Source organism: Falco naumanni, chromosome 3 (genome assembly GCF_017639655.2).
Source record: "Falco naumanni isolate bFalNau1 chromosome 3, bFalNau1.pat, whole genome shotgun sequence".
NCBI classification, from domain to species: domain Eukaryota; kingdom Metazoa; phylum Chordata; class Aves; order Falconiformes; family Falconidae; genus Falco; species Falco naumanni.
In genome coordinates this window covers 7,942,488-7,953,030 of record NC_054056.1, presented here as the reverse complement: position 1 = coordinate 7,953,030, position 10,543 = coordinate 7,942,488, and the positions used below count along the sequence as shown (strand labels likewise).

The 10,543-nt window shown below is 46.9% G+C and overlaps 1 long non-coding RNA gene across 1 annotated transcript in view; it reads left to right on the top strand.

The window, feature by feature from the left end:
• Positions 1-7,269: 7,269 nt before the first annotated feature.
• Positions 7,270-10,543, top strand: part of LOC121085787 — a 159,755-nt gene continuing 156,481 nt past the window's right edge. Inside the window, exon 1 of the long non-coding RNA XR_005827189.1 lies at positions 7,270-7,462. This is a non-coding gene — a long non-coding RNA (uncharacterized LOC121085787). The remainder of the gene's footprint in view (positions 7,463-10,543) is intronic.

The window sequence follows — 10,543 nt, the reverse complement described above, 5'->3', positions numbered from 1 at the left end:
GGAGGGAGTAGGTGGAGCAGTGGGTAACCTCCGAGTCTTCCTTGCAATCTGTCTGCTGTTACCACCTTGGAGGGGATCAGCGCTAGGCAGACAAGAACTCTTCCCACACATCTTCTTCTGCCTCCCTCGATCTGTGCCCTGTCCCGTGTCCCCAGCTACAGGGATGCTGTCACCACCAACACCCCAAGCGGTGAGGAACATCTCTTCAGCCCTCTAGCACAGCTGCTTGCATGAGTTCGCTCACCCTGTTAAGCCACCACAGGCCAGAGCAGCGTTAGACAGTAGATCTTCATGATTTTGGTTCATCTGGGCCCAGAGTTTAAGTTTGAGCTCCTGTAGCGGGTCAGTATGCAGATGATGAGTGCAGCAGCATCCTCAGAGAGGTGACAGGAGCTGGCGGGCATGGCAAGCCCTAGCAGCCGGGGGAGTGCATGGACCTTAGACCTTAGTGTACAACCAGGACTGGAAGCAGAAAGGAAAACCATGGTCCTTCCCTTCTCTTGGCTGCCAGCTTGCAAACAGCAGCGGGAGGGCATACCTGCTGGTCAGGGACAGCCGCGTGGTCCAGTGCATGGCCAGAAGCAGACCCATCCTGCAGCAGGAATGCTTCCATGATGTTCAGGTGACAGGTGCATCTCCTCTGCCATGGAGGACAGGCTGTCGCGGGTGGGCTCCAGTGTCTCCAAAAGAAACCATGTGGCCTGCCTTGCACAGAGGTGCAGGGCTCCAAGAGCAGGCTGACTTGGAAATAGTTATTAAGAAGTTTCCCATTCGGCAGTCATTACATCTCATGCTAGAAAAACACAAAGTGACATGAAGCGATGGTCAGTAGCCCATAAAGGACCTATTCATTCTTCTCACTGTGGTTAGATTTGTTGTTTGTTTCCTTTTTTGTTTCAAATCAGGAAATCATTAAAAAAGCATGTTGGAGCAATCTGAGCAGGATCATGGCATGAACAGTTTGTCATGTTTCCTCAGACTGCATGACAGGACTACTGGGGGGATCTTTAGATTTAATCTTTAGCGCTGGACTTTCCAGAAGTGACAGCTTAGATGCTACTCACTTCTCCCCTTCAGCCTGTTATTTACACACTCATTGCATCTGGTGTCTGTAGTACATGAATTCTTTATCGTGGGGGTTCTGTGCTGCAATGGAGGGACAATAGGTCTGAATTTGTCATCTAAGGGGACTGTAATCATGGTAATTAACTGTTTGTAGATTTTAGTCTGGCTGGCAATAGAGTTTCACACAGCGTATCTTCCGCAGAAAGATTTCTATCACTTCAAGCAGATAAAAACTGACATAGGTTCAAAATGGCTTGGAAAATCAATAAGCAATAAAACTTAGCATGAAAACAAATAAATTAGCCCAATCAGAAAAAAAACACTGAGAGACCATCAAACAAGTTAGACAGATGAATTCAAATGTCACTCCAAGAGATGAGCAGTTGTTAAGGCAGTGATGCCAGGCTCCCTTTGAAAATATTTTCTCAACCTCTTTCTTTCTTTAGGATTGGGCTTGCTTCCATCTGCCAAACTCAGTCTGAATCAAGTGGAAAAAGACAGACAGCCTATAAAATACCTCATTTTCCTAGAAGGCTTTTTCCTTGGTGTTACTCTTCCATAGTGAGTTTAGCAGTGGCTGGAAGCGCCCTTGGGGAGCGGGATGCGCCGCGGTCCCCCCACTTCCATCTCTGCTGATAGCAGCTCAGCAAAAGGGAACCGCGGGGCTGTCGCACTGGCCTGGACTGGGACTCGGTGCTGAAGGGGCAGCTGGAGCTCAGCCCGTGCCGGGAGCTGGGCTGGAGGCTGGGATGGCGCAGGAGGGGTGCGGGACCCACCTGCGGCCGTCGGGGTGTCTTTGCATGGCAAGAGCCCAGGGCTGTGCCTGGAATGAGTCCCCCTGCCTATGCTGGGGATGGGGAACCAATTTGTCCGAGTGATTAGCTAATTAAAATGCACTAGAACAACTGCAATTGAATGTCTGACTGTAACCTTCAACTCTGGCTTAGTACATAAACCTTGCTTTATGCCCTGTGCAAAGAAGTGAATTTAATGTGCTTGGACTCAGCTGCTCAGCCTACCGAGAGGTACCGACAGCTCCTCCAGTACCGGTACCTCCCCTCAGCTGTGAGCATCCCTTTATATCTTATGGGGCACTGAATAGGCTTAAGGCTAATGATTTAAGGCAATATGGACTGGGCTAGGAGAACTGCTAGGTGTGGATGCTGGCAGGTGTTGCTATTATACTGTGAAAGAGTCTCACCCAGTTTCCAGCAGCAGCAGCAATAATATTTTTTTTATTGCTTTTAATTACATGTTTTTAGCTAAATTAATCACTGGAGAAGATCTAGTATTTGGTACACCAGAATTGCACCATGCTACACTTACTCTCAATTTGACCCTGTGGCTTTATGTGAGCTAAGTCTATGGATGTTAATTACAAGGAGAGGAAAGAATAAATCCAGTGGTTAAAAGTCCAGCTGGGGGCTTTAGAGCAGAGCTGGCTGGGCAGTGGCGTTTTGTGGCTATTGCAAAATATCTAGGGGTTGACTTGGTACAAATTGTGCTTTCTCCAGCTTGTTAGCAAAAAGAAACGGAGTAAGAAATCATTCCAGCTGGAACAAAACGTTTGCTTCATTTGGGGGAGATTGTGAAGTCCTTGTTGTTCAATTGTCTAGAATGATGTTGAGTAATAAAATTCCATTGAAAAATAAAACATCACAATGTTTTGATAAAGAAAATTTGAAGTGGGAGAAGGGGACCAGCAAGCTGAAGTGAATGAACTCAGCACTAGCTCGTGACCTATCCCGGGCTGGCTGGAATTTGGGTTTTTTCCAACATAAAGCAGCTGAGCCCAGCTGTGCTTGGAGGAGGCAGCCTCAAGTCCCTGCCTGTCAGAGGCTCCTTGATGGCCCTCAGGTGAGCCACTTTGCCCATTAGACCTCCATGAGGGGCAATTTCAAGGGAACTTCCCAGGGAAAAAAGTAAAAATCTGCGATTTTCACAAATGGCTAATCCATAGAGCATTTCCGTCTAATCTAAAGGTTTTATTTAGATCAGTTCTTTTTGATTTTGGCCTTTTCATCCTTTCTTGCTTTAGAAGTCAAGTTGTATTTTTAATTGGAAAATCAGCCTACATAGAAACCCAGAGCTTTAAGTTAGGAAGACATTGAAACAGGATATTTCAGACTTCAGAACTTTTTGAACACTTAAAATTACAGATGGGTCAAAATGGACTTTTTCCTTTGAAAAGTTGTGGTTCCAGGACATCATTTCTCCATGGGGCAAAAGATGAGGGAATTTCTGGGCAATCTCTGAATGTTTCTGGTACCTGCAGCAGCTTTTTGAAACGCCTTCACATACCTTCACTTTTACCCTCCCACACACGCTGCTGAGAAATAAATCCTTTGGAAATGGAAATCAGGCTTGAAGTAAACAGATTAGTAATGGTTATTTGGTAACACTTTATTAATTAAATGTCCTAAATACATTTCAACCTAGGCATTTAATTTAGATTTATAAGGATAATTTAGATTTATAAGAATCGTTATTATACATAAAGTACAGTAAATGCCAATTGATTTTTATAGACAATATTTACTGAGGTGTAACCACACTGCAAAATTTAATTATCTTCATACTTAGTTAAGAGGCTGGTACAGAGGTTTCAGAACCAGGACCTTGTGTAAGGGCTGGCAGGGTTGGGAGCAGCTTCTGCTATTCTCACCTTAGCCAACCTTTGCCCTGCCCCCTGTCTTCTGGAGTCATTTCCATAAATGTCAAGTAAAATGCTCCACATGTACTTTCCAGTGGGAAAATCTTTCACGTTGTTGTTCACTGGGCAAAGGGCAGGACACTGGCAGCTGCCCAAGGACCGAGAGGTTGGATGTTGAAGTGGAGCTAGTCCCCATCAGCATCCTTGCTGGTAGAGAGAAGTGTGATGGAGCTTCTCAAATATTTTCTGTCAATACAGTGCATCGTTAGGCCATATTCTTAATAGAAGAACCTAATACCTTTTAGCATCACTCATCATAAAAAGGGCCAAGGTGTAAGGAAAATGATGTCAGGGAAGCCGGTGGAGTCAGTGGCTATGGGCAGCAAAGGAAATTTCTGACTTGGGCTGTGGAGCAGCCACTGATTTGTCGTTCTGGGGCTGTTCATGGGAAAGGAGCCACATCAACACATCTCCATACTGGGAGAAAAAATTATCATTTTCAAGTTGTCGTATATGGTTTCCAAAAGAGGTAACCATTTTGTTCCAAAGGATTTTTTAGTGTTTTGTTCTTTATATAAACATACTTTCGCCATCTGAGCAGCTTTCATTTTCTTGTTACCCTGCGTAGGAACTCATTCATAAATCAGGTCAGATGTATCTTCCCCTTCCTGGTCAGAGGCAACCCAGAAGTTAGTGCCCATGTGGATGCTGGTCAGAGGGACCACAGCAGCCAGTGCTCCTGGGGAAGGAAAGCAGGGACCAGCCCTGCTGATAAAACCATATGCAGAACCAACATTTGCAGCAAGATGGAACACAGCCTGAATAACCAAAACTGCCGTTTCCAGTCCTGCAGAGATGGGAACATGCAGCAACAAAATAATTTACACTGCTGTCTTCCAGGATAGAAACATCATCAGTACAGGGATCTCTCGCTTTTTCATTTTGCAAAATTTTTACAAACATTTGATTCATTGGCAGTTTAGGAAGGTTCAGGTTCTGTAAGCTTCACTTTGAGATTTTAGTAAGAACGTGCCCAGCATCTCAAGCAGAGGCCAATGAGTCTCACCTGTGTTCACGTCAGCCCCATAAATCAGCCCAGACACTCAAACAAGTTCATGAACCTTCAGGAAACTTTAAACGAACCTGGACTGAATCTCCAGGCTAGATGCAGTTCTCATAGGAAATAATTCACAACATGCAGCTCAAAGGGAAAGATAATGATTTCTAAAGTGAAAATAACATAAAGCATGGATACAATATGGGATAAACACATTTTTAATGCAGTCATGCTGAAGACTTCGCTGTTGTAATCTTGGAATGTAAATTTGCCTGCTCTGACCGCTCTGACTTTCCCCACATTTTTCTCTCTCTCACACATGACAAGTACCGAAAGCCTACAATCCTCATCAAAATTAACAGTAACCCCAAATCCTTTAAAACCTCTGCAAAGTTCAGCCCATGCTGTATATTCTGTATTGTATCTCTTTCAGATGCAATATTGCACATTTTCCAGATGAAAAGTGATCCACTGCTGTACGGGGTAATTTCACAGCTAAATTGCTCAGTGGTCGTAAGGAATAACAGTTCAGCTGCAAGGCAGTGCATCGGGCAGGGGATGAGCATATGGCAGAGACTGCAGTTTGAGTGGAAAGATACTGTGCATGGGGAATCTAGCAAGCAAATGAGATAATCCTTTTGCATCTGTAATTGAGATAATTACTTGGAATATGGATATTGAGTTTGTGGAGGAGGAGTTTCTGTGTGTATGCTGGTGCATCTATTCATGTATTTGTGTGGATTCATGAATATTTGAGCTGACTCACTGGTTGTAGTTCTGGACCAGTTGAACTCAGTGATGATGCTTTTGAGGAGGCCAGGCTTTTATTCCTAAAAATGTCAGTCTTCATGTGTAATACGGGACAAAGAGCGACGATTAAGGTAGACTTTAGGAAGGAGAAGGCTAGGCGCCCACATCACCGTCACCCAGTGGGAACAAGGCTCGTGACCTGCGCTGGCTCCTTTGCAGACTCCTGGGATAATGGGATGCAAAGGAGAATCAGAGTCTAAAATACTTCCTCCTAGATGTGCTGTGGCCATGAAGTTGAAAACTTTTTCTGAAGCCTTTGGAAATTCAGAGGAATTTGGGTTTTCCTTTGTAGCTGTGCTTTCCTGTGTTTGTGTAGTGCAGCCTGGGGGGTAGAAGCACGGTTTGGCTGTGCTCCAGTGTCACAGCACCACATTTGTGCCATGCTGTGCCTGAGCTGGCCAACCGAGCCATTCAGCAGGGGGGCTCAGTGCCTGAGCAGCATGAGGCCATGTTAGCAAGCCATCAGCTTTGTAGGTACATGCTCTGTTCGTGCACCGGGACCCTACGTGAGCTCCTTCATGGCAGCTTGCCAGAGGAAGGAAAGCAGGAACCGATCTGTCACGAGCACTTCTTCACTGTCTGTGTCTGTCATTCTGGTGCAATTCTGAACTAAAATGGCTTGACACGGGCTTCTTCGACTTTACTTCCCAGGGTGTCCCAAAATTTCAAAACTTGGCCCAGGACATGGAAGCGCAGCAGTGGAAGGGTGAGAGCTCAATGGCTTTGCACAAGAGCAATGAGCGCTGGTCCGATGGTCCGATGCTGGACCAGCCATGTGCAGGTAGCAATTTACTGCCCCGCTTGTCTTCTGGGTATAAGCAAGCAAAAATGGTGCTTGGACAGAGCAGCAGCCCCAGAAGTGAGGTTTTTCTTTTTGTTGGCCTTGCAGAGAATGACCAGACAGAGAAATGAAAAGAGAGATAAATCTACTGACACACACAAATATTGTGATGAAAATTAAGGCAGTTCTGTTGTGTGAATGTTTCGAGGAGCACAGAGCGCTGGGAACATGTTCCAAATGTCAAATGGATTATACTCCAGCACCCTTATTGTTTCATATAATTCTCATCTAATGTCACCCCTGGCAACAACAATACAAGTCTCAATATTCACTTTGATGTAGCCTCACTGAATATTTTTAAGCAATGAGGAAATTGCTAGGGGGAGCGAGAGAAGGAGGAGCAGGCGGGGCGGGGGTTGCTGTTGCACCGAACACAAGGGTGACAAAACAGATGCCCAAATTAAATCCATCAGAAAGATTGAGTTTGTAATTTCAGGGTCCCTGTCACCTGTGCTGCTGAAGCCTGGATAGGCTCACATTTGAGTTTTAATCATGAGGTTTGTCTCCATTGGAATACAATTAGGGAGCCGTGAGCTTGAAGCAAACAGATTGGAGGAGCACAGTGAAAGCAAATGCAGTGACATGAAGGGGGACAAATCATCTTAATTTTGCCAGGCTGAACAGAGCTGTCACATTACAAGGTCAGGCCAAACAAGCTGGTTTTGTTGGAAGGAAGGATAAAATGACTAGAAAGGTGGAAAGTGCAAAGAAGCAGCACGGGCTTGTCCTTCATTACTTTATTACTCTTTTGACCCCAAAGGTTTTCATAAAGTTGATTAACAGATACAGCAACCATCCCTCCCGGCCCTAATACAACCATTGCTTCATCCTCCTTCCAGGCACACGCCGGCTGCTTCCTGCGAGAGCGTTTGCACAGCTCCTCTGCAGCACCATCACTGAGCTGGTCCATGTCCCCCTTGCACCCAGCAGAGCACGAGCGGCACGGTGCAAGGAGGGAGCAGGGGAGAGCACAGCTCCACCTCCTCTGCTGAGCACCAGGGATCAGCTGCACAGCATCGCTCCTCACCTGCCTCAGGTCAGTGACCACCCCCTGCATCCGCCTCCCTCCAGCCCAGGCTGGATCCATGAAAAGCTTCCTTGGATTGTCTCAGTGCCTCTTCTTCCATGCCCACACCGCCGCACTGAAAGAGGAAGAGCCCATCCTATATTTGCCTCCTAGAAGCTGTATCTCTGTGTGAGGCTTCACGTTGCACATGGTATGGGAGAGGGGACAATATTCTGCTTAAATGCTTTGAGATGCTGCTGAAACACATCATAAAACTTGGCCTTTGGTCTGCTAGGATTAACAAATAAAGCATTCCTCCTCCTGCAAGACCTCCTCTGGGAGGCATGTGGACGTCCAGGCAGTACAGGTGGGACCAGGACAGTTGTACCCTTTTCTATCAAAAATTTCCCTGGCTGGGGTGCCAGTGAGCACGCTGGGGGGCCAGCAGCTCCTCTCAGGGGGCTAGACCTGCACTTGAAGAAGTAAGAGTAAATGGGAATTAGGAGCATTCATGCTTTATTCAGTGTAGGCTCTAATTTTCAGACCATGAACAAAATCTCATTAAAGTCAGTCACAAAGTTTATGTCCTGTTGACCTGAAAGGAGGTTGGCCCAGACAAAATCTTTGTACAGGAAGAGTGGAAAGCATTTCAAAGCAATTAAATGAGAGGGATGCTTTGCCTTTCACTGTATTCTGTGAAGAGTCTCCTGGAGTAGCTGCTGCAGTCTGTTTCAGATTGATACTGTCGTGCCAGACATCCAGACCTGGGAATGGACAATTTTGGGTCCATGTATTTATAATCTCAGTGTGTGGCCTCTCTTCTGTGTCCTCCTGTCTAAACTGATTGCACAGTGTTTGTCTTATTCCAAGAGCCATCATATGTGACATGGGCATAATGTTTCACTTCTTATTTCTCCCTTAAATTATAGGAGTTTCACTCAGCTCTATGATTTGTGTGGTCGGTATTACAGGCATCAATCACAGCTTGCCTTTTTGTCTCCCATCTCTAATGCCACAAGGTTTCTTTCCCTCACTGCTTTCCATCCTACACAGATCTAGTGTGGATTAAAGAGGCTGTCACTTGTGGAGGAACTGGAAGGACAGAGCAGCATAAAACTGTTAGAGGTCTGCCGTCAAAAGGGCACGCAAAAGAGCAAAATAGAATCACAGAATGTTAGAATCATTTAGGTTGGAAAAGACCTTTAAGATCATCAAGTCCAACCGTTAACCCAGCACTGCCAAGTCCATCGATAAACCGTGTTCCTAAGCACCACACCTATACATTTTTTAAACACCCCCAGGGATGGTGACCCCACCAGCTCCCTGGGCAGCCTGTTCCAGTGACCGACAGCCCTTTCAATGAAGAAATGTTTCCCAACACCCGATCTAACCCCCTCCCTTGGTGCAACCTGAGGCTGTTTCCCCTTGTCCTGTCGCTTGTCATCTGGGAGGAGACCGACCCCCCTGCCTACACCCTCCTGTCAGGCAGCTGTAGGGAGCGATCAGGCTCCCCCCGAGCCCCCTCCTCTCCAGGCTGAACCCCCACCAGCTCCCCCAGTTGCCCCCCACCAGCCCTGTGCCCCAGCCCCTTCCCCAGCCCCCTGCCCGGCTCTGGACACGCTCCAGCCCCCCTGCGTCCCTCTGGCTGTGAGGGGCCCAATGCTGAGCCCAGGGGTCGTGGGGCGGCTGCAGCAGTGACCACAGGGGGGACAGTCACTGCCCCGGTCCTGCTGGCCACACTGTTTCAGGTACAAGCCAGGTTGCTCTTGGCCACCTGGGCACACTGGGGGCTCATGCCCAGCTGGCCGTCACCCAGCACCCCCAGGTTCTTTCCCACCGGGCACCTTCCCAGCCGCTCTGCCCCCAGCCTGTGGTGCTGTGTGGAGTTGTTGTTCCCCATGGGCAGGACCCGGCATGGAGCCGTGTGGAACCCCATGCACTTGGCCTTGGCCATGGTCCAGCCTGCCCAGACCCCCCTGCAGAGCCTCCTGCCCCCCAGCAGATCCACACTCCCACCCAGCTTGGTGTCATCTGCCAACTGCCTGAGGGTGCCCTTGATCCCTTCGTCCAGGCAGTCGATAGAGACACTACATTAGTGTCTTTAGATATAAATAAAGATACTACATTAGTAACATATAGTGAGATAAATCCCACCAATGTTCCCTCTTGAGGCAATGAAAATGGAAGGTTGCCCTGCAGAAGCCAGCTTGGGTCCTCAGATAGCCTGGCACAGTTTGATGATACCCGTGTCTTGCTGTTGACTGCAGAAGCCAACTGGGCTGTCTTCTGCTTAATTTAGGTGGTTCGGTTCAGTGCCAAAGTTGCCCCGTGCAGATGGGTGTGTGCTGCAGGCTGTGTGGGTCATACCCTGCAAAAGGGCCTTTGGTTGGTGTTGGGAGCACCAAACAGTACCACAACACTTGGTTTTCATCATCATAAACATGTACCAAGTCAGACTAACAGAGAACCAGAGTGTAAGAAATCTAATATTTTCTTCAGAGGGAAATTCCTCCCTCATTCGCCCTGCTGAAATACAGCTGCTAGATTTGGCCCCACATCTTCCGCCCCATGGTAGCTGATCAGATGGATAACTGCTGGAACCTCTCTGGGAAAACTGTCCCCTTTCTGGTGAGCGGCACAAGATGATGTAGTTTAGAGTAATCCCGTGCCAGTATCCAAAGGGGTGTCCTTTCCGTGCCCTTGGTCCTGCCATACCGCTGAAATGCAATAACGGCCAGCCACCTGCAACTTGTTTTGATACTGCTGATATATCTTATTCTCTTTGCCGCTGCCTGAGGGTATGCACCGATCTCTTAATACGTATATAAATATTATCCTTGTTAATCCCTCGTAGAAAAATAATATCAACAAAACCTATTGCCATTTCCTGTGTGGCTGACTGAGTAATGTGAACCAGATGATGTTTATATTTATAAAATGAAAATGCCAATAAAAAAGTAATTTTAAAAAAATTCACCTCTTGGTATTTTCCTGTTGCAAATGGAGAAATAACACAGGGATATGCTACATCTGCATGTTAAAATTCAGCAAAGACAAATGGTCTTTATTACAGCAATCACAGAAGTTACAGCCATGATGGCCCCATTTCAG